Source organism: Ixodes scapularis, unplaced genomic scaffold (genome assembly GCF_016920785.2).
Source record: "Ixodes scapularis isolate PalLabHiFi unplaced genomic scaffold, ASM1692078v2 PGA_scaffold4__175_contigs__length_147842914, whole genome shotgun sequence".
Lineage (NCBI taxonomy): Eukaryota > Metazoa > Arthropoda > Arachnida > Ixodida > Ixodidae > Ixodes > Ixodes scapularis.
In genome coordinates, this window is record NW_024609879.1 from 140,292,180 (window position 1) to 140,315,838 (window position 23,659).

At 49.1% G+C, this 23,659-nt stretch overlaps 2 protein-coding genes and 1 pseudogene across 3 annotated transcripts in view; all 3 read right to left on the reverse strand.

The window, feature by feature from the left end:
• LOC115318788 overlaps positions 1–23,659 on the reverse strand; it is a 162,226-nt gene that overhangs the window by 132,926 nt on the left and 5,641 nt on the right. The window lies entirely within an intron of this gene.
• The window catches only part of LOC115330927 (histone-lysine N-methyltransferase PRDM9-like), a 204,673-nt gene that overhangs the window by 53,987 nt on the left and 127,027 nt on the right, over positions 1–23,659 (reverse strand). The window lies entirely within an intron of this gene.
• LOC120842620 lies at positions 11,273–22,501 on the reverse strand (annotated as a pseudogene).

The window sequence follows — 23,659 nt, forward strand, 5'->3', positions numbered from 1 at the left end:
TTCTGTAGCCCCATTATAATTAATTAAGCTTTTGAAGTGAGCATGGGGAGTCATCGAGGAAAGGGGTCAAGTCTCTGTCCGAGTACTTCGGACTTGTGTGTTCAGAGCTTGTGTGCTCTGGGCGCGACGCGCCAGCCGGGCAGACGAAGCAGACGAGGGTAGACGAAGCAGACCCACAACGTTTATTACCCTAGCATCAAGTGGCGAAAAGTCCCCCGCGTCTCGCGGCGCACGCGCTTATCTAGATCACGATGCGCTCCTGGCGCCATCTCTTGGTCTCCCCTACATCTCCTCCCGGAGCTCGTTACTGCACTCTAGTTACACAGTTCGAAAGAAAGCGATGTTTACAAGTCCAACCGTCTTGGTGGCTTGATGGCACGTCCATAGCGTGTTCTTGTAACACCTTGCGGGGAAGATGCACGATCCAGAGAGGGTGAAGAGCAGCCCGCAGTGGGCAACTCCCCAGGCTGACCTTCTTCGGGTGGTTGTCCTGGAGGCTCTTCGGCAGCAGGAAGCTCGACAGACTCCCTCGCAGTAACGGTCGGCGAGAAGGGCACCAGGTGCCGGCGGTTTCGCTGTAGGATTCCCTTGGGAGTCTCTACGACGTACGACCGTGGTCGTTGGGCAGGGTTCAGGACGCGTGCTTGACAGCTGGCATCCGTGACCCAGACGCTGTCACCTGGCTTGAGAGGATTAAGAGAGCGAGCGTTGTGCCGGCGATTGAAGTGTCTCGCCTGCCTGACCTTATTCCTGGAGTCTTGAGCCCGGAACCTCTCGTGGCTTGGCTGCGGCAGAGCAGGAAGACGCGTCTGTAACCGCCGACCCATCAGCAACATGGCAGGAGAGACTCCCGCGACGCCCGGAGTGTCCCGGTAGGTGAGAAGCGCTAGGTATGGGTCTTCGGACTTGTACAAAAGATCCTTCACCGTGCGCACCATGCGCTCTACTGCGCCATTACTCTGCGGGTACCGAGGGCTACTGGTCTCATGCTGGAAACCGTATGACAGAGCAAAGTTTGCGAATTCCTGTGAAGCAAACTGCGGACCATTGTGTGTCCGTACAACGTCCGGTATCCAATGTCGGGAAAAGCAGCTCTTGATAGCCGCGATAACCGCCGAGGCTGACGTAGAGCTCAAGGAGACGACTTCCGGAAACCGAGAGTAATAGTCCACCATGAGAACATAATCACGGCCTTTCAGCTGAAACAAGTCAATGGCTAGGCGTTGACATCAAGGGCTCCGAGTGTACAACCCTTGTTTCCGCACACTTGTCACAGCTGGTGACCAAATGTTCGATGTGGCTGTTGCAGTTAGGCCACCAGACGCTTTCTCTGGCTCTCTCCTTACAGCGGCGAAGTCCTTGATGGCCGTCGTGCAGAAGGGCCAGGACGTTGCTACGCAGAGCAGCAGGAATAACGAGGCGGCAGTCCAGCAGAAGAAGATCCTCCGAGACTGTCAACCTTCCTCTCTCTTTCCAATAAGTCAAGCGCATGGTCCTGGGGAGCAAATAGACGGCGAACGCCTGCAACGTCCGTTGGCGGAGGTAGCTCCCGAATGGCTCGAAGCTTGTCGGGATCCGGCGAGATACCATCTCCATCGACGACGACTCCGAGAAACTTGACCGAGGGAACCCGGAATTCACACTTCTGCTCGTTGAGCTTTACCCCGGCTTGCTCAAATCGTCGGAGTACCTCAGCAAGGCGTTGATCGTGCTGTTCAAGGTCTCTACCGTAAACAAGGACATCGTCGATCATATTCACTACGCCAGGCAACCCCTCCAGGACCCGTGACATTTGACGTTGAAAATATTCGGGTGCAGACGCCAGACCAAATGGCAGACGACGGTAGCAGTAGCGACCAAACGGCGTGATGAACGTCGTTAATTCTTCGCTTGCGTCGCTGAGCTTGATTTGGTGGAAACTGGAGGTCGCGTCGAGTTTTGAAAACACTTTGGCCTCGCCTAGCTGCCCCAGGATCTGGTCAACTGTCGGCAGGACGTATCGCTCCCGCTCGATGACTTGGTTTAACTTGGTCAGGTCGACGCACAGCCTGTACCCACCCGACGACTTGGGGACGACGACAAGTCCGGAGCACCATGCTGTCGGCTTGTCAACCCTTCTGATGACACCTTGAGCTTCCATGGCATCAAGTTCTCTCTTGACGACGTCGAAGAGCGGCAGCGGTATTCGACTTGGAACGCTCAACGAGTACGGCTGAGCCCCTGACTTCAGACGAATGGTGTACTTTTCTTGGAGTTCGCCCAGTCCTTTAAAGATATGGGCGTCAGAAGATGGAACACAGCTGACACGAGCGTCGGAAGACGGGACACGTCCATCCGTTTTTCCGGACTCGGCGGAGGTGGTGTTCACAAACTTGACCACGCCGAGAGCTTCTATCGCAGGTAACCCTAGAAGCGGTGTAGTTTGAGCCCGCATGACGTAAAGCTGTTGGACGGTGCGCTTGTCCTTCCACGCCAGAGTAGCTTGGAAAGTGCCCAAAACAGGCAGTGGCTGGTTCCCCGGGCCGATAAGCTCTCCTTCCACTGCGTCGAGCTTGCGAGGAACGCCTGGAAGCGACGGCGGAACGACGGTGACGTCTGCTCCCGAGTCCACCTTGAACCTTGTCACGTGGCCGTTGACGCTTACTTCGACGTATCTTGCCCGTTGCGTACGAACAGAGCAGAGTTCGACGGAGCCCAACTTCTCCTTGCGCTTCTTCGCGCGACAAACTTCTGCAAAATGACCTTGCTTTTTACAGAAATTGCAAGTTGCCTTCCGTGCTGGACAATCCTTGCGGTCATGCGCAGAACGCCCACAATTGCCACAAACTGCGTTGTCCAAACGCTGCTGCCGGTTACGTGCGCGCGACGACGGAGCGGATGACGCAGTCTTTTTCTTCGTCGCGTCGACGTTCAAGGCCGCTGCAGCTTGCGCCGAACGAGAAGCGTGCTCCCTCTCAGCATCGTCGTGCTGGCGGGCTTGTAAAAGTGCTTCGTCAGCGGTGAGTCGTGTGGAACGGCACAGCTGGTCCGATAGCTTCTCGTCCAATAAGCCGACTACGAACTTGTCACGCACTAGGCGGTCTTCTATCTCGGGGCTGTTATAGTTGCAGCGTCTGATTAGGGTTCGAAGCTCCGTGAAAAACGCGTCGACTGTTTCCCCAGGCTGCTGAGTCCTGCGGTGAAATCTTCGGCTTTCGTAAATTTCGTTCGCCGGATGAACGAAGTGTTGAGTCAGCCTCTCCTTGACGGCGGCAAACGGTTGCGTCTCCGGGGTTGGCACGCCAAGCGACGCTAGTACGGTACGAGCTTGCGGACCCATGCAATAAAGCAACGTTCTTACTTGCGTTTCGTCGCTTGCAGAACGTAGACCGGTGGCGAAGGCGTAGTCCTCGTAGGTTTGAATCCACGTTGTCCATTCGCCTGGGCTCGTGAAGACGAACGGCGACGGCGGTTGAAGCCCCGTGGCCCCGAGGTGGACGATCTTTTCTTCGTCCGGCATGGCGGTAGCGCTGACTACGAGCAGGTGAATCCCACTTCTGACACCATGTTCAGAGCTTGTGTGCTCTGGGCGCGACGCGCCAGCCGGGCAGACGAGGGTAGACGAAGCAGACCCACAACGTTTCTTACCCTAGCATCAAGTGGCGAAAAGTACCCCGCGTCTCGCGGCGCACGCGCTTATCTACAGGTTTTCCCGCTCATTTTAATCCAAGCGACGACCAATTTAATCCCGGGGTCACTCAATTTAATCCAAGCGCCATACAATTTAATCCAAGCGCCACACAATTTAATCCCGGGGTCAGTCAATTTAATCCACAATATATATATATATATATATGCACTCATTGGGGGTGTTCAGTGGTCGTGTTTCGCTTACACATTTGGTAACTTAGAACAATTGTTTATACAATTCGAATTTTTGGGGGGCAATTGAGAATTTGATCACTAATGTGATTACTGAGTTACCAGTCCCACTATTGACGAGGCTTAACTGATATGTTGGTTACTCTTTTTAGAGCGCAGCTCTTAGGCACCCGTTTCCAGCTTAAGCGGCGTCGGCGTCGCCGTCGGCGTAACCACGCGGTGAATGATGGGTAAATTCCCCCGCTAAATTTAGCGGAAAAATTTCCCCGCTAAATCTAGCGGAAAACTTTCCCTGCTAAATCTATCGAAAAATTTTCCCAGCTAGATTTAACGAAAAATTTGTCCCGCAGATTCTAGTCGAAAATTTTCCCCGCTAAGTCTAGCAAAAATGTTTCCCCGCTAAATCTAGTGTAAAATTTTTCCCGCTAAATTTAGCGGAAACTTTTTTCCCGCTAAACCTAGCGGAATGTTTCCCCGCTAAATCTAGCGGAAAATTTTCCCAGCTAGATTTAGCGAAAAAATTGCCCCGCAAAGCCTAGGGGAAACGTTTCCCCGCAAAATCTAGTGGAAACTTTTTCCCGCCAAATCTAGCGGAAACTTTTCCCCGTTAAGTCTAGCGGAACAATTCACCAGCTAGATTTAGCGGAAAAGTTTCCCCGCTAAGTCTTGCGGAAAATTTTCCCAGCTAAATCTAGTGTAAAATCTTTCCCACTAAATTTAGCGGAAAATTTTTTCCCGCTAAATTTAGCGGAAAGTTTTCCTCGCTAAATCTAGCGGAAACTTTTCCCAGCTAGATTTAGCGAAAAATTTGCCCAGCAAAGTCTAGAGGAAAAGGTTTCTCACTAAATCTAGTAGAAAAATTTTCCCGCTAAGCCTAGCGGAAAATTTTCCCCGCTAAATCTAGCGGAAAAATTTCCCAGCTAGATTTAGCGGACAATTTTCCCCGCTAAGCCTAGCGGAAAATTTGCCCCGCTAAATCTAGTGTAAAATGTTTCCACTACAATTAGCGGGAAAAGTTTCCCGCTAAATCTAGCGGAAAGTTTTCCCCGCTAAATCTAGCGGGAAATTTTCCCAGCTAGATTTAGCGAAATATTTGCCCCGCAAAGTCCAGCGGAAAAGCTTCCCCGCTTAATCTAGTGGAAAAATTTTCCCGGTAAATCTAGCGGAAAATTTTCCCCGCTAAATCTAGTGTAAAAGTTTTCCCACTAAATTTAGCGGAAAATGTTTTCCCGCTAAATCTAGCGTAAAGTTTTCTCCGCTAAATCTAGCGGAAAATGTCCCCACTAGATTCAGCGGGGGAAAATTTTCGCTTAATTCAGCGGGGAAATTTTTCCGCTAGATTTAGCGGGGAACAATTTCTGCTAAAGTTAGCAGGGAAACTTTTCCGCTAGGTTTAGCGGGGAAAATTTTCCGCAAATTTTAGCGGGGAAATTTTTCCGCTAAACAGCGAGGAAAATTTCCCGCTAAATTTAGCAGGAAATATTTTCCGCTAAATTTAGCGGGGACATTTTTCCGCTAAATTTAGCGGAGAAAATTTTACGCTAGATATTGCGGGGAAAATTTCCTCTAGGCTTAGCAGGGCAAATTTTCCACTAAATCTAGCTGGGAAGATTTTCCGCTAGATTTAATGGGGAAAATTTTCCGCTAAATATAGCGGGAAAACTTTTCCGCTAGATTTAGCGGAGAAAAATGACCGCTAAATTTAGCGGGACAATGTTCTGCTAGATTTAGCAGGAAAAACATTCAGCTAGATTTAGCTTAAAAATTTTCCGCTAGATTTAGCGGGGAAGCTTTTCCGCTAGACTTCGCGGCGCAAATTTTGTGATAAATCTAGCTGGGAAAATTTTCCGCTAGACTTAGCGGGGGAAATACTCCACCAAATATAGTGTGGAATATTTTCCGCTAGATAGAGCGGGGAAAATTTTCCGCTAAATTTAGCAGGGAAAATGTTCCGCTAGATTTAGCAGTAAAAATTTTCCGCTAGATTTAGCGGGAAAATTTTTCCGCTAGATTTAGCGGGCAAGCTTATCCGCTTGACTTTGTGGAGCAAATTTTCCAATAAATCTAGCGGGGAAAATTTTCCGCTAGATTTAGCGGGGGAAATTTTCCGCTAAATATAGCGGGAAGAATTTTCCTCTAGATTTAGCGGGGAAAATTTTCCGCTAAATTTAGCAGGGAAAATGTTCCGCTAGATTTAGCAGGGAAAATTTTCCGCTAGATTTACCGGGGAAATTTTCCGCTAAATTTGGGGGGGGAATTTGCCCATCCTGCACCGCGTGGTGACGCCGACGGCGTCGGCGACGCTGACGCCGCTTAAGCCGGAAACGGGTGCCTAAGAGCTGCGCTGTAAGAAGAGTAACCAACATATCAATTAAGCCTCGTCAATAGTGGGACTAGTAACTCAAAGTAATCACATTAGTGATCAAATTCTCAATCGCCCCCCAAAAATTCAAATTGTATAAACAATTGTTCTAAGTTACCAAATGTGTAAGCGAAACACGACCACTGAACACCCCCAATGAGTGCATATATATATATATATATATATATATATATATATATTGTGGATTAAATTGACTGACCCCGGGATTAAATTGTGTGGCGCTTGGATTAAATTGTATGGCGCTTGGATTAAATTGAGTGACCCCGGGATTAAATTGGTCGTCCCTTGGATTAAAATGAGCGGGAAAACCTGTAGATCACGATGCGCTCCTGGCGCCATCTCTTGGTCTCCCCTACACATACAGTGTGCCATTCGCGTAACGAGTGTCGATGAAACGTGTATCCGCGAAAAGTTATCCATGAAACATGTTTCCATCAAATGCCGAGAATAATAAATTCAATATTCTACCGGCAGTGGTCACAGGATTTCAGACAGGCAATGGGAGGCGACTGCCTGTAGAATTTCGGGGAAGCTATTCTCCCGGATGCTGGGAGAATATACACTGCCAACAAATAAGCAAACAAACACTCACCCTTTTCAAAAACATGTCAAATATTAAAAAAAAAAAATATATATATATATATATATATAAAAAAAGTGCGCATGTCGTGGCCATGCTATGTCACGCAGTGTGAGGACCTTTTCGTATGTCGTACGCAAGGGGCTTTGCTGAGACTATTGCCAAAGCTACAAGTTCGAGCTGGCCCGCGCACCAAGCTTCCAGACGTGCCTTCGTGCTAATCGTAGCGCGAGTGGTCGTTTTGCGGAAGAGCCCGGGAAAGTCGCGATGTTGTGCTCTCGAATAAAAGGAGTGTAGTGGCAGCTCGTGCCAGCGCATTGAGAACAGACTGAGCACACGCCTGCAGAGTCTGCGATCAGCAGCGTATACGACTCACGAAAAGTGTATCATGGGGCACCGACAGTGCGCTCGCTGAAGGATATAATTTAAAAGAAATAAACCATTCACATTTGTGCACCACGGCCTGCATAAAGCTCATGATCACTTATCGTGGGTTTCATGCATCCCAAACTCGCTCAGCAAAATTGGCGCGCTTCAAAAAAAAAAAAAAAATATTACCGCATCTCCACGTGATGAATGATGTTGATTGGGGCGAAGCTCGGGTGGTGCTGATGATACTGATTTTGGTCATAGGTCGTGCTGACGGTGCCGTTTTCATTCATGTCAGTAGGAGAATGTGTGGTTTTCTTCTTTTTTTAAGAAGACAGATGGGATGGCATGTCAGAGCCCCTATTTTTTTTTTTTTTTTTTTTTTCTTACTCTCGCTGCTGAACTCACGAGCAGGAGCTCGTGAGCTCCTGCCGTGAGCTCGCGCAGAGGCACGCCGGACGTTTTTTCCTTTCTTTTTTCTCGCTCTCGCTGCTGAACTCACGAGTAGGAGCTCGTGAGCTCCTGCTCGTGTGCTCATGAGCAGGGGCACGCCGGACGGCGGGGAGCTTTGCCCCTCAAAAGCCAAATCGGCACGAGCCTCGAAGATGGCGTCATGGCGATCGAACGATCGTGACCACTGGTCGTGACGAACTGCTGGTTATAGGTCTGTGCGTAGAGAAAGTCGTCCGCTTCTGGCGCAGCAGTTGCGGTGGCACCAGAACGACGCCGAGTTCTGATTCGCTTTGATTGAAAAGATAGTGGGTAGACCTTTGCCTATCTCTATTTTACTACCTCCCACCATGTTTTTTTTGTCTGTTTTTTTCGATCAGCCAATAAGAGTTTGGCGTTCTGACATCATCGCAAGCCCTGTGCAAGAAGCAGACCAACTTACGCTTCGAATTCTTACGATACATCTTGTAGGCGAACCTCGTGTCGCGAGACTGGGTTTCGGCAAACAGGTGCCCCGTGTGAACGCGACCGAAAAAGTGGCGCGCCTCCGAAAAAGGTTGCGCGCACTCCTCGCTTCTGGAGCGATACTTTGCTGAAACCTCACCGAGGCCTGTCAAACACCTGAAGGAGGAAACCTTTGAACAAGGAGGTTAGAAGCACTAGGAGGGGGTGCATGTTGCCACGTTGCAATATTGGTGAAGCCTAGTCATAAAAAGTTTAAATGATATTGTGCCCAACACGACCGCAGATCTCCCTGGCGATTGGTGCGCGTGACATGTCACGTGCGAGATGAATGGTTGATTGTAGGATTCCTTGCAGGCTTGCGCGCGCTCCGTCTGGTAGGTTTCATCAGATTGAAGGCTAGCTACGGTCACGTGATGTGGTCATGTTGGGCTCATAAGTGAGGAGAGTAAAGCGCGATCCAAACCAACGCTTCTTTTTGCGCCTGTAGGTCGTGCGGCTGCGGATGTGACGTATTTTCGTGACGTCGCGCCGCTTCTTCGCTCCTTCCGGGCGCGCACAAGAAAGTTGGTTGATTTCAACTTCTTTCTCAACGCGCACAAAAACGCGCGGTGACGTAGTAGGGCGCTCCTGTGTCCCAGCCAATCGGTGGAGGGCAAGCTAGTTCCGACTCCGCGTTTCTCGCCGTCTGGCTGCCCTCTCCTCCCCTCCTTTTATTCTCTTCCAACATGACAACGCGATCTCTCCCTCTCTCTCTTTCTCTCGCCGTCTGTCGCAGTTGCACTTTGCTTGTGCGCTCGTGCCGAAGTTTCGCCCGTCCAAACCAAAGCGCACGGTTCTGACTCAGAAAGCGCGCCCGGAAACAGCAAAAACGCCACGAAATGCGTCACATCCGCAGCCGCACGACCTACAGGCGCAAAAAGAAGCGTTGGTTTGGATCGCGCTTTAAGGAAGAAAACGAGAAAGACGCGAGGCGCAGGGGGGTAAAGGTGGGTGAGGAGGAGTGGCAAATCCCATGCGCCGACATCCTGGGTCCCGAGTGAAAGATCGCGAAAGAGAGCGGCAGAACACGAGAAAGAAACCAATGTTGCCAGCTGAAGGACGACAGTCGCAATGTCAACGCGAAGACTGAAAACTATCAGCAATATATATAGTCATAATTTAGCGTTGTAAACAAAATTTTGAGCTATTCTAACGTTTATAAAAAAGCGGTATATTCATTACGCTGCATTAACTTCCCTTCTATCGAAATCTCTGAAATCTGGTGGTTGCGCGGTTTCATATTCCTGGGGCGCAGCCATCCGCGAAGCTGGTGATCTCGGTTATCTGGTTTAGTTTAGTGTTGACGAAAGGCCGTACATCTGCGCGCTATGCAAAAAGAAAGCTTCGAAAGGAACGCGAATATCTTTCCACCGGTAGGTTTGTGTATTGTTGAAGTTCATTACACTGCTCTGATGATATAATTATATTTGTGAAATCGAAGGCAGTTGGTAACCATGTGTGGGACCCCATGGGTCTGCCTGCATGCTCCGCCGCTTGCGGCAGACAGAATGCATGGGAAAATAGGGAGTTGTAGTAGACCGTTTTTCTTCTCCGCTTCAGTATCGGTGAAGAAAACGCCGCAGCTGCGGATGCGCGCCGCCAGCCTTGTCTGCATAGTTCAAGATCTTGTGGCGGATTACGGAGCGCTATCCGGGTGCATAGCGGGCTACCCTTCTATCCTCGGATGAACCGCAGGGGATGGCTACGGGCTGACACGGCCCTGGCAAGGCATTCTAACGCAACGCAAAGTATAGTGCATCATACACAAGGCGCGTAGCCTTTGTCCTTAACGTAATGGCCGTGTTTTGTACCAGTGTTACATAATTTGTGTTGTAATGAAGCTAGCTTAACAACTACTGGTTGGCAACTCTGTCGTTAAGAAAAATTTGATATGTACAAACTGAACCCGAGTTAAATATTTATTGGAACAAATCATTTGAACTTTAAAGGACCTTGCTGTCTATTTAAAATGCCACCTGACCAATGTAGCTGCGCTCACTTTTGTTCACCGTAGCGGCAGGCCCGTCTCTGCCAGTGGCTTGCGTTTCCTTCGCCAGTTCGCTTCCAGCACTGGCTTCCAGCGAGTTTTTTAGGTGCTATGAAATAAAGGGCTACGCTTGGGGATAAACCAAAGCATAGCTCTCCAGCAAGATTGAGCTCCCCAGTACGGGTTCCTTGGTGCACACCTTGCGTCGCCCCGGAATGTCCGCATCGGCTGACGAACTTTGCTGTGGGAAGCTGGGTGGTACTTGCGTCGGAGGCCAAGTCGGTTCCCTTGGCCACACCGACTAACTCGATAGGAGGGGGTTACTTTTATATAAATGATTTAATACTGTCGTAGCGAATAAAGGTACATAGCGAAACCGAGCTGCAAAGATTACTCTCTAGTGCGAGGTGGGAAGGAGGTGCTCGGGTGTTAGCCATACTTGGCTGGCTCGTAGGATAAAATCCCGATTACGGGGGCATTGTCCCTCGAAGTCAATTGACGGGGTTCGATTACGGAGCGTGAGCTCTCGAGCTCCAGCACAAAGTAGAACCACTAAAATCACTTGTTGGCCCCTCCCTTTTTGGTAGACCTGCGATTCTCCGATGCGTCATGAAACGGGCGTTTCCCAGTGGCCGAGAGTGCACAACCGGTCGGCTCACTTCTCCACCATGGGGAAATCGCTTAATTTTCCTGTGTGATGCTCCACGATCTGCGCATGTCTCACGGCCAAACGTCAGGCAGGTTCGGACGCGAGCAAATGACTCCTTAGAACTCGTGAGGCGAGTCGGACAGCCGTCCCCGATGTGGACAGCGCCGACGATCATTCCGCCAGACGTGGTCCAACATTGCCCAGTCAACCACCGCACTCTCCGATAGCTCTCCCGACCGGAAACGCACGTTCCGGTTCTCTCGGCTGGAAGCACGAGTTTTGACCCTCGCATCGCAAAGTACACCAGTCTATCCAAGTCGCCCTCCACCGAGGGAAGTGTTCGCCAACGCTTTCCTAGCAGCCAGTTCCCTCTCGTGCTAACGGTCCACCGTTAGCACGAGAGCATTAGCAAAAGTGTAAGGATCGCCTTCGTCGATCCTTACACCCACGGTTGGGCAAAGAGGGCCTTTCAGACGATGCGCTCTAAGGAACAGTAATCCAATGTCAATTCTATATACAATGTATTTATTAAAAAAAAAATCTCGCCAGTGTCACTTTTGTTTTTGGGTTTCCCCAGTGTCGTTAGGAGCGCAACCCCGTGTGCCTCCTTCCCCTCCCCCATCATTGAGTTCATCTACTGCTTCTGGTCACCGCAGGCGTGCTGCCTCCTCATGTGGCTTCTGAGTTCACCTGGGGACAGGAACCCTTTGCCGCAGTCCCCGCACTTGTGGGGATACTCTTTTGAGTGTGCCCCGATCAGGTGCCTCGTCACGCTGCTTAAATCAGAGGCCCTGTAGCAGCACAGGTGACAGGCATAGGGCTTCTCGCCGGAATGGGTTTGCCTGTGCCTTGAGAGGTGACTTGTCTGAGCGAATCCTCTACCACACTCTGGGCAGACGTGGAGCCGCTCTCCGGTGTGCGTGCTTTCGTGCCGCCTCAAGTCTGCCGGCTGGGCGAACTTCTGCCCGCACTCGGCGCACTAGTGAGGACGCTCGCCCGTGTGCACATTCTGGTGCCTGGTCAAGTTGCCCTGCTGCGTGAAAGCCTTGCCGCAGGTGCCGCACACGAAAGGCCTCTGTCCCGTGTGGGTGCGCTCGTGCATGACTAGGTTTTGTTTAATATCGCTGGAGTAGGGACAGTAATTGCATTGGTGCCCACCTCCTCTCCTCTCGTGCATCTTCTTCCATTGTCCCTGGAAGTGTTCGAGGGAAGCGAAGACGCTGTCGCAGTCCCCGCACGCGAAGGTCTGCACTGACCCCTCGAGGGACGGTGCCTCTTCTTGGTCTGCACATGGACGAGCAAGACAAGCGGGGCAGATAGTTAAGGGGGGACACTGCCGTAAAATTCCGAGATGCTCCTCCCCCGAACGGTAACCCACCCCCCATTTTGGGCTCGATTTGTTATTTTCTTTGAAAACACAAAAAGATAGCCCACTTTTAGTAAACCTAGTGTTCGGATGAATGATGATCTTGGCGTAAATGTGTCCGGTTAAGTAGGGCGGGACATATAAGCGAACATTGCTGTCTCAGAAGTACAGCCATATTTCCTTCATTGCCCCCTCGCTGCGATAACCCTTACAGAAGAAACACATATAATTTTCATACAGATTGACCCGTTTGGGTCACACAATGTTATGGACATACGGGGCCCGTATGCAAACAGGTCGTCCTATATGTGAACAGGTAACAAACAGGAGCACCCGACCAGATACGGATCGACCTGTTACGCGGATTGACCCGTTATGCAGGTCCACCCATACGATTCCTGTTCAGAAAAAGGTAAGCTGGCAACCCCCGTTCTGCCTTTCGTATTCCGAAGCTCTCCACTGAAATGAAATCCTGACACGCTTCCTGAAAAGAGCATGCAAGTAACTAAAACAAGGTCTCGAAAGCAGGTACAGTTGACGAAACAGATATGTTACAGGCATGACAAAAGCAAATAGCCCAGCACTGTCATCATATCAACAGGAAAACTAGGTTCCGAAAAGCAGCTTAAAACTGAAGCTTCCTGTCGATATCTTGAAGTTGCTCCGCGATATACTTGTTCATGAAACCCTTTTGTTTCCTAGGCGGCACATCCGAGGGTACTTGTCCGATGTACATGTCGAACGAATCTGAAAATGAAAAGCACATGGAAATTACCCATATGCACTGCTGTTAAGTCAAACCAGTTTATGTCGAACTCGGAAAAACCCGCCCACCAGTTCGATCTAGCGAGTAATTCTATATAAAAGTTTTAATGAATTTGACAACGAACAAGCACGCCACATCTAGAAACGTTTACACTCAAAGGAGCGTCTGTAGGTCATGAGGGACGCTCCATGCGGCCATTCAGAGGCCGCTTTTTGTCTTTCAAGGTCTCACCGGCTCACCCTCTCCCCATTCCCTACAGAAAAGATAATTTTTTTCTCCTTTTGGCCGATTAAAGCAGTTGCCCCAAAAGAAAAAAAGCCAGCTTTCTCTGCAAGCTGGTTTTTCCCCAACGAGTTGCTCGCAACGGGGCGAAAGCCAGCTTGCAGAGCCGTTCGATCTATCAAGAGACGCTGCAATTCCCGTTCAATGTAACCACATTTTTCGCTATGCATTATTATTGCAGCTTCCAGTCTGTTCACAAATAGTTTGATACAAGGGATGGTTCGATATAATCGGGTCTACTTGTAGCGCTAGAAAAAAAAACATCACAATCGCCTGTTAATTTGTTGTAATATTGTACTTTTTAAAGAAACACTGAAACCAGAAAAAAAAATTTTTTATACCCAATTAGGACAGCCATGTCTCAAAACTAATGCTCGTCCAAAAAAAAAGAAGTTTGCCCAATATTTATGTAAAAAAGCGCGAAACACATGTACGACAAAACCGTCCGATCCGACGTGCGAACTGCCGGAATGGCCTTCGAGGCCAAGGGTTTTTGTAGCACCGGAGAGCGTTGAAAACCCTTGCCTCCAACTGTCGTATTGCCTGATCGGACGTCGGATTGGACGGCTTCTTTGTACATGTGTTTCGCGCTTAATGCGAATTTTTCGATTTGTGAGCGAGACCGAAATTGTACCCCTATGGGATGATGATGATAGCTTTTGTACCCGTCCAGTGAGCCGCATGACAACGCTCAAGTCCTTTTTCCCTGCAAAATCATGCAAAAAGTTCTGCAGTGGAATTGCCAGGGGCTGCGCAAGAGGGTGGTGGAGCTCAGGGCTCGATGTACCATCAGAACGCCCAGATATCCTACTCCTGCAGGAAACTAACACGACAGAGATTGCATTACCAGGGTTTGAGGCGTATTCGTGCCCATCCATCACTAACAAAAGGTTTGGGGAGGGTCCCACAGGCAGAGCAATGATCGATGTGAGCACAGACTCACCACGCTGCCAAATCGACGCCACGCAGTTTTGCACCGACGACCAAGAAGTTGTTGCCATTAAGATTTCCTGGCAACAGAAGTATATAACGATGGCTTCTATCGGCTTCTTCATTGCCTTGTATGCCAATGTGACTGGGTACCCAACAAAATTTTATATTTTGACCTCCATGCAAAGCAGAGTTAATTTTATATTGAATATGTTGTACAAGCATATTTTTAGTGTCTTTAAGAGAGCAAACTGCAAGAATCACACTTTGAGAGTCAACAGGACCGCCCTCAGTATTTTCCTATTGATAATGCATTCGATCGCCATTGATACCGCATAGAGCTCCGCAGTAAAAATACTGGCAATACAATCAAGTCGTTGAACCTTGGAGAAGCTTTCAGAATACACAGCACAACCGACAAAAGAGAAGGTCTTGGCACCATCTGCATAAACATGAAGATAACCATCATACTTAGTCTGCAGTTCACCAAACTCTTGCTTAATTACAGCATGGGAAATGCCGTGCTTGTTGAACTTCGCGACAGACCAGTCGGATTCAACTCACTGTGCTTTCCAAGGTGGAATACCGTTGACTTTCCTAACAAGGCCAACCTGGTTTTGAGGAAGGTGCAGAGAAGTGCGAAGATGTTCAATACGGAAGCTCAACAATGTCACAATGCTTGGTTTATTTTCAAAAAGGCGAAAGAACCTCGACCTTGTAAGTGAAGAGTACGTCGGATGCTGGGGGTCGGCCACAATCTTGTAAGCATATGTTAGACTAAGATATGTACGTCGTTTGTTCAGGGACAGCTCTTTGGATTCTGCATGCAAACTGAGGACGGGCGACGTCCGGAAGGCTCCTGTTGCCAGTCGCCAGCCGAGATGATGAACCGAGTCCAACATCTAAAGGGCAGAGGGCCGAGCCGATCCATACACTACTGCACCATAGTCAAGACGGGATCATACAAGGACATTGTATAACTGCAGGATACATTTTCTATCAAACCCCCAAGACTCGTGAGATAAAACTTTCAAAAGGTTTGAGGACTGAAGGCATTTTTGCTTCAGCGCTTTAAGGTGGGAAATAAAGTTAAGCTTTTTATCAAATATTACACCAAGAAATCGGTGCTCCCTTCTAACTGGGATAGGGGTTCCATTCAATTCCAGGGATGGATCCAAAGACAACCCGCGTCGCAAAGAAAAAGGCACACAGACCGTTTTCGAAGCAGAAAACTTGAACCCATTTTCGTCGGCTTACTTGGACAGTTTGTTTACAGCTAACTGGAACTGGCGCTCACGACTAGAAAGGTTACAAGACGATAATGAAATCTGTATATCATCAGAATAAAGAGACTATGAAATAGAAGGTGGCAGAAGTTGTACGAGTGAATTCATTGTTAGCAAAAACAAAGTCACAGTTAAAGCACCCCTTGAGGGACTGCATTTTCTTGAACAAAGGAATCTGATAGGGCTGAGCCGAGACAAACTTGGAAAGTCCCGTCTGTCAGATATTCCTTTATGCTTCGCAGCATACGGCCCCGGATGTTACAGGCATACAGGTTTCGGAGAATCCCATACCTCCACGCTGTATCATATGCCTTCTCCAAATGCTGCCGGTTTACAAATGCCTCACGTATCACAGCTTTCAAGCGTACCAGGTGGTCAAGGGTAGATTGACTTTGGCGGAATCCACATTGACTGTTATCAAAGACCCTCTGGCTTTCTAACATGTAGACCAGTCGCCTGTTTATAAGCCTTTCATATGTCTTCCCAAGGCAGCTTGTCAGTGTAATTGGGCGGTAGCATAAGGCTTTAGGAGGGGGATGATATGTGAGTGTTTCCAAGCCTGAGGGAAACATGCCTTTTCCCACAAAATATTAAAAAACAGGAGACGGTTTTCAAGGGATTCTGGAGAAAAGCGGCGCAGCATTTCATAATGAATTCCATCGGGACCAGGGGCAGAGAGCTTTGTCACATTACGAGCCATCTCAAGCTCGCACTGTGTAAATGGTTGGTTATAAGATGCTGAATTTCCTCTTGACATGACAAGCTTTTTTGTTCCACACAAGCTTTTAACTTTTCAAAGGTGACACTGTAGTTGGCCAAACTAGATGAATTATAAAAATGTTCACTGAGTATGTTACCAATATCTTTTAGTGACGAAGAAGGAGCATTAAACGTTGAAATGGCAAAGCACCTATAATCCCCATTTACTTTCCTGTATCTGTCACAGGCCTCTTTGGCCGGGACGAAGCTGGTTAAGGAAGAGGGATACTTCATCCACGACTTCCGCTTTGCCTGTTTCCTAGTCCAACGAGCCTTGGCTTTTCGTCGCTTAAACTCTACAAGGTTGCTTGAAGTGGGGTATCTGCGAAATCTGCCCCATGGCCTATTTTGGTCCGCCCGGGTTGTGGCACACTCCTTATCCCACCAAGGTTTACATTTTTTGGGTATATCACCAGATGTTTGTGGAATGGACTGCTGAGCAGCCTTGAGTATCTGCTCAGTAACATAAAGAGTAGCGTTCTCAGGGGACATAGAAGAAATAAGGATCTAAAGTGGAGTGAAGATTAAAAAGTGCCCAGTCTGCCTTGTCTAACTTCCACCTAGGGACCCGCTTTAAAAGATTAGGCAATGGAACGGTACTCTCTAAAACAACTGGATAATGATCACTTCCGAAAAGGTTTTGAAGAACCTTTCAGGGGGAGCAAGGAAGTAATGAAGGTGAAGCAATAGGAACATGAATGGATGTGAATGAGTTGTGTGCCGCACTAGAAAAGGTTGGTTCTCTCCCGTTAAGAAGGCACAGCCCCGAAGACAATAAAAGACGTTCAATCATACCACCACAAGAGTCTTGACGGGTACTACCCCACATAGGATGATGAGCGTTAAAATCGCCCAAAATTAAAAAAGGTTGCGGGAGCTGTCCTATAAGTTCCTGCAGCTCTTAAAGGTTTAAAGGAACGTTAGGTGGTAAGTATAAAGAAACAATTGTTACAAGGCGGTCCAGAAAGAGACGTACTGCAACAGCTTCCAGTGGCGTGCAGAGGGGAACTTGAGAGCAAGCAACTCCACTCTGCACGACCACTGCAATACCACCAGAAGGGGAGGAAAAGGGGCGATCTTTCCTAAAAACCTGATGACGTCTTAAAATGTTAAATGAATGAGAGTGAAGATGGGTTTCTTGCAAGGCGAGAGCAATGGGCTGAAGCTGATCCACGAAATAATTGACATCATCATTTCTTAAATTACCGCGACAGTTCCATTGCATAAAATGTAACTTAGTCATCTATAAAAGGTATGTAAATATGCAACTGAAAAATAAACCGAGTAAAATAAGTAAGACTGTAGAGTCAATACAAACTAGGTGAAAGGCATTGGGATCATCATTTGGGTGGGACTACAGGCTTCTTATTCTTTTTGTTTACTGGAGGGCGTTTCCCACTCCAGAATGTCCTGGTCGGACCCAGGAGTGGAAAGATTGTCAGCATCTGTCGACTTCTCCACCTCCTGAGAGGTATCCGTTGTTTTTAGAACAGCACTTGTCCGCCCAAGTGTGCGGAGGGGCAAACCCCAACCACGATCGGCTGGGGGGGTTGCAGACGAACTGGGCGTCGGGTCGTCTGAGCTCGTCTGGTCCCCTCCCAGGAGCTGCATGGGCACCATGCTTCACCTTCGGTAGGGGGCCCTCTCTAGCGAGCAACAGCGAGAAGCTCGCTCCGTCTCCCCAGGGGGCAACCTACGAGAGGTGGCAAGCGCGGCTGCTGCCGGCCTGTCCCTGGAAGGAGGAGCAGCACGCGTGCTACCACCAGAGACTGGAGGAAGCAGCCGCTGCTCCTGTCGGGGAGCTGGGGCCCTGCAGTCGGCCGCCAAGATCTCGGGAGAGACCTGGGTGGCCCTTGACTCCGAGCGTGGTGCAGGGCCCCTGTGCACCACCTCGGCAAAACTCCCCTTTGACAAAAAGGAGAACGGCCTCTTGGCTTCTGGGTATAATATGTTTTCCTTTACTTTGATGGTAAGAATGTCCTTTTCTAGCTTCCAAGAGGAACATGCATGATAATAAGCAGGATGTGGTCCACCGCAATCAGCGCAGTGGGCCACAGTTGCCTCGCAAGTATCGGAAACGTGACCTTGACTACCGCACTTCGCGCACGTCTCCTTCCCTCGACAGCTGCGTGTTCCATGACCAAAACGCTGGCAACGGAAGCACCGCTGGGGGTTGGGGATGTAAGGGCGGATGCGGCAGTTCAAGTATCCTGCCTCGATTGTTTTGGGGAGAGTGTGCCTTTCAAAAGTCAGGATAACATGTCTCGAAGGGATTTGTTCGCCATCTTTCCTAAACATAATGCGTTTTACGGCGACGACACTGGCATCTTGGAGTCCCTCGAGGAGTTCTTCCTCACTAGTGTGCAAGAAGTCGTCCTCGGAGAGGACTCCACGGACAGGATTTAGTGTGCGATGAGGGCTCACCGACACTTTCACGTCAACGATGGTAGCCAGTTTAAGGAGTGCGTCACTTTGTTTTTTTGTATTCACTTCCACGAGAAGGTCTCCAGTGTGCTGTTTTTTGCCTTGAAGGAAAACCCTACAAGGTTTTCTAGCACCTTTGCTACAATAAAAGGTGGCAGCTTCAAAACAGGCTTTTGTTCATCCAGCAAATGAACGATGAAAAACTTTGTAAATGTTTGTGCTTCACATTCTTTGTCGATGGTTTTTTGTTCGAGGCAGCACCTTTTAAATGCATGACCGGAACGGGGTTTAGGGGCTGGGGCACCATAAGAGGGCAAAGAGTGTACAGAATCCGCGGTGCACCGCCCAGCACCGAGCCCAACAAGGGGTTAGGTAACGCACCATAACAAGAAGGGCTTGGCTGGAGACGTTACACTAACAGTGCTGCCGGCAAACTATACCCAAGTGTGGGTCAAGACAGAGGTCCATTGCCACCCAAGGTTAGCCCTTGCTGCCAAAGAGGGTTGAAAAAGGAGCAAGAGAAATGAGAGAGAAGTAAAAGAAACAGGAAAGGTAAAAGTGAAAGATCGGAGGGGTTAGTAGAAGAAAAGGCAACTAGACTGAATCATCCTGGCCGGGCCTTACCAGGACTCCAGTCTACGAGAAGCGGGAACCGAAGTGGTGTATTGCCTCCCCCGGGGGGCCCCCCAAGGGTCCGAACCTACCCCGGGCTCTGCTCAACCACCAGGGTGCCCTTTTCCCCGGACATGGGAAAGCCACGCACAGCCAGACGTGGGCGGGCGAACCTGCATGGCTCGGGGTCCGTGGAGACGCCACTCTCCAAACACCTGCTTTCACAGGTGCCCCCTGCGGGGGGTCGGGAACAGGGAAACCTACAGGTAAGGCCTTCAAACACAGGGTGGTGTCGGGTATTCGAAACACTAACACATGGGTCGGTTTCCATCTAAATCATTTTGCATAACCGAATACTTACATACAGAGCTCCGTTTAAGTTTGGAATGAGGCAAGCGGGCATCAGATTTTGGTGCAGAAATTGGCCTCTAATTCTAAGAATAAGAATTCTAATTCCGCGCTGGCGGAACATGCTCAGAAGACCGGCCACGCCATTGGCTTTGACGGCAGCTCCATCCTCGACACAGAAAGAAACTGGAGAAAGCGGCTCTTAATAGAATCTTGGCACATACAAAATACAAGCAACAACCTGAACCGATCCACCGGAACGCTTCCAAGCAGCTATATACACGGGCTAAAATGCGCCACACACAGGAACAGAAGAAGAAAACAAAGCTAAGAGAGAAGAGAAGAAAACGACGACAGGTTGCTACCCTTGGGCCCATATACAGTCACCCGTGAACAAGGAGCCGAGCTGGCTTCGAAACGTCGGGCACATTGAAGAAATTGGTTAGAGTCTACGTTGTACTTTTTCTTATTACTTACCTAACCAGGCGGAGTTCCGCCGAAATGTTTACATTTAATTCTAAGAAGGTCATCCGAGGTTGGAATTGGTAAGTGCAGTGAGGAGTCCACATTGTGTGCAATTCATTATTGTAAGAGATGGTACAGTTTATTCTACCATGGGCAGATATGATCTGCATGCAGAACATTGTAGGCCAAGCTCATGTAATTTATTGTGGGCAACTCCAAATGAATCATCATTACACTGTGCTTCGGTGGAAACAGCAATAAAAGGCAGGTTGTGGCCTTTTCATCCTCGCAGTGCCCACACAGCAGGTGCACCTGCGGACAGTGCGTGCGTGGGGGCAGCCTGACATGTTCTACATTACATGGTGCATGGTAGTGCACCTGCTGTGTGGGTGTTGGAGGGGGGCGCGTCAACATCACGGCCCACCTGCTGCTGTGATAGTACTTCATAAACCCAAGTTCAATCTGGATTCTCTATTCCTCGTACAGGTATGTTGCATACCACCAGTTTGTAAGGTGGATTTGGCGCCACCTTGGGAGGCACAACAGGAAGATCCTGCCTGCCTGTGTAGTAAAGGCCATTAGGAATACCTATCCATCAGAAAAATACTGTGGCTTTAGATATCCTGCCCTGTAGGCCTTACATGTTCTCAGTCACCCCAGTGCAATATTGCTGTGCGCAGGGCCGAACAAGCAGCGCTTGGTCACGGAACTCCAGAAGATTTGCGTTTATTCTTACTCGGGCGTAACTTTTATCATTTCGTCCTGTTCTCCAAAGTGCCTGTTCATTCTCACCCTGAACACAAGCTGCTCGAACCTTCTGGACCGAATTTTCGCGATGCCGACGAACATTAAAAAAGGAGCTGCCCGTGACCTTGTCGAGTCGGTCTCGCTCTCGCTTCCTGTTACGCCGCCAAATTGCCGCCTGCTTTTCTGCTGTCTCGACGCTCATTCTTTATTTTGTTTGACACAAGTTCGCTGATTAAACCCTTCTTTTCAGTTCATAATTTACCGTCTCTTGGCCTTACTCCGTGACAATACGCGCTTTGGAAGACGACGGGGTTTAGGGTTCCCCAGAGATTTCGCTGTGTTGAGTGGTGCAGCAGCTGCCCAGATTTCGGCTGACCTCATCCACCTCCACCAACCCGGGCAAGAAGTACTAGTTTATGGAACTATTCTAAGCTGGATCCAACATGTCCCAGCGTGGAGTAGTTCTCTAAACCAGTGCATTGATTTTTGCGTGGGACTGACTGCAATATCAGATAGTGAGGCACACCTTACGCCAATATGTGCTATTCTTTTAAAGCATTGTGTGTTCTAACATGCTGAATAAAAAAAATTGCAAGTTGACGTGTCAAGTAATTTTTATTCTCCAAGTAAACATATTTTGTATGAAATCAAATGGCTTCAGGAAAGCCTCAGAATGGTAGCCTGTATGCCCTTCTGCTTCAGCTTGGTGAAGCCACAAACAAATGCCACCTTCTCCATGGCGTTGCCTTCCGTCACCTCATCCGACTGGTCACAACGTGTATGCATTAATTTCTTCCAACAGACAATGTACTGCAGCATCAATGCAAGGCCTCCATAAATGCAATCAGATTTAAAGCAGATAGGAACAGTGGTTGTAAACAAGAGGCAAATCAGTTTTACAATAATTTAGTTTGCCTCAGTTAATAAATGTTACCTCGCCAACTTGCACTTGCTCAACATGGATGACCTTCCTGGTGACTGCCTCGTGGAAGCTGTAGGTGCAGTACTTTGCGCTGAATCCTGGCGAATCGCAGCGTCCATCCCAGCAAGGGCAATGCTCTTGCCTCGGAGACCTTGCAGAAGCTCAGTGTTCTGCTGCGTCCCGCACCTCACTCGATGACCTGACAAAGCCAACTGAAGCCTAGCGCACCCATGGTCATATAAGCCGTGTTCCAAAATGCGCTCCAACTTCAGGAGTAGAGGTTTCGTACCTTGGCTTTTGAAAATCTACCCTCGTTTTACGCTACCGCTCTAAGTTGTCACGTGGTAACCCGCCGGAGTAACCTAAACCTACTCTTGAGTAACTCGTAATGACACACGCGTGATGATTATAGCAATAAGGCGGCATTAAAAAAAAACAAATAAAATTACGGTGGACATTTTTTGGGAGATTTGATCAAAATTCGGGAGGCTCCCGGAAAATTCGGGAGAGTTGGCAGGTATGCAATTCACAGCAGGCATCGGATTACCAGTCTGACACTTGTTGTAGGTGCGCTCCGAGATGACTTGAATGCTGACGGACTTGTTGCTCCTCAAGATGGTCGCAGGAGAAGCAGCTCCAAAGAGAATGGCTGCGCAAATGCAAACATTGCCTGTTGCTTTGCCACTTACCTTTGGCTGGCACCACCATGTCTCCTGTTGACAATCAGTAGTGTGCCGACAACATCTCTGGTGTTGCAGCAAGGGGCATGGCACTTGCGGCACACCATGAAACGCTCCAAGAGGCACCCTTCAAAAACAATGAACTTTTGCTTACGCAGTCACTGTCGTCACTGAAAATATAAATAAAACTGTAACATATACCGGAGTTTATTTGAAAGTACAGTATAGACCACTTACAACGTAACCGCTTATAGTGCAGGACCGGGTATAACGCGGTTTTTTTAAACCACCGGTTCACCTCCCATAGAACTCCATGTAATTACATACCGCTTAAAATGCAGACGCGCGAAGGGAAATACCGGTTATAGTGCAGTTTTTGGCACAGCCCGCCAACCGCGCTGACGACCGGAGCAGCGAGCTCGCTTCCCTGTGCGACACTAAATAACGGCGCTGACGGCGCGAGCCACAAGCTGCACTCGCGGAGCAAGGAGGTCGCTCGAAAACGCGGGGAGAAGCAAAGAGAGAGGCTTCAGTTGCCATATAGCGACGAAGGGACGCACGCACGAGTCGTTCACGTGCGTGCGTCCCTCCGCTGCGTTGGAAACAAAGAAACAAACAACCGCAACGATAGACCAATCGCAAGTCGAGGAGAAGTGTTCGCGCGCGTTGCATGCCGGTCGCGGGCCGGCTGCTTCTATTCCGCAAACATGGCGTCGGTTGTGATAGTCGTCGTAGACGGCGTGCATCTCATCGTTCTGCGTAAAAGCGCTATCCTTGACTGTGATTTTTCATAGTGTGTCGCTATCATAACCCAGCACGTACTAGAAGGGAAGATCCACCTACTCGTGCGGCGATGTCGTGGCGGCACTCTCAAGACGGCAGAAACGACCGTGTCGTTGTGTTTCTTTACTTCGACTACAGTGGTGATTTATAAGCATTTGTGTCCTCGAACATCGCCCGGATTTCTTATTTGGTGCATTTCATGCATGTGCTAAAGTTCAAGGTATTACTGGTGCGTACCGTATGAAGGATGCGAATTTTCACGCGTTTTCATCTCTGGAGAAAAGTGATTAGGGTTAGCAATCCTGAACGCTCGCAACGTCCGTCCGCAACCCGCAACGCCGTTAAAAGGCTGCGCCAGGCAAAACCGCTCATTTCTTTCAAAATGTGTGACACACTTGAGACAGAAGTTTTGGACAAGAGTGTGGCTTCACGGCAGTACACGGCGAGCCGCTTGGTCGGTAGGGACGTAGATTCCCCAGAATCCCTCTTAGCTGTTGCTTCCTAGG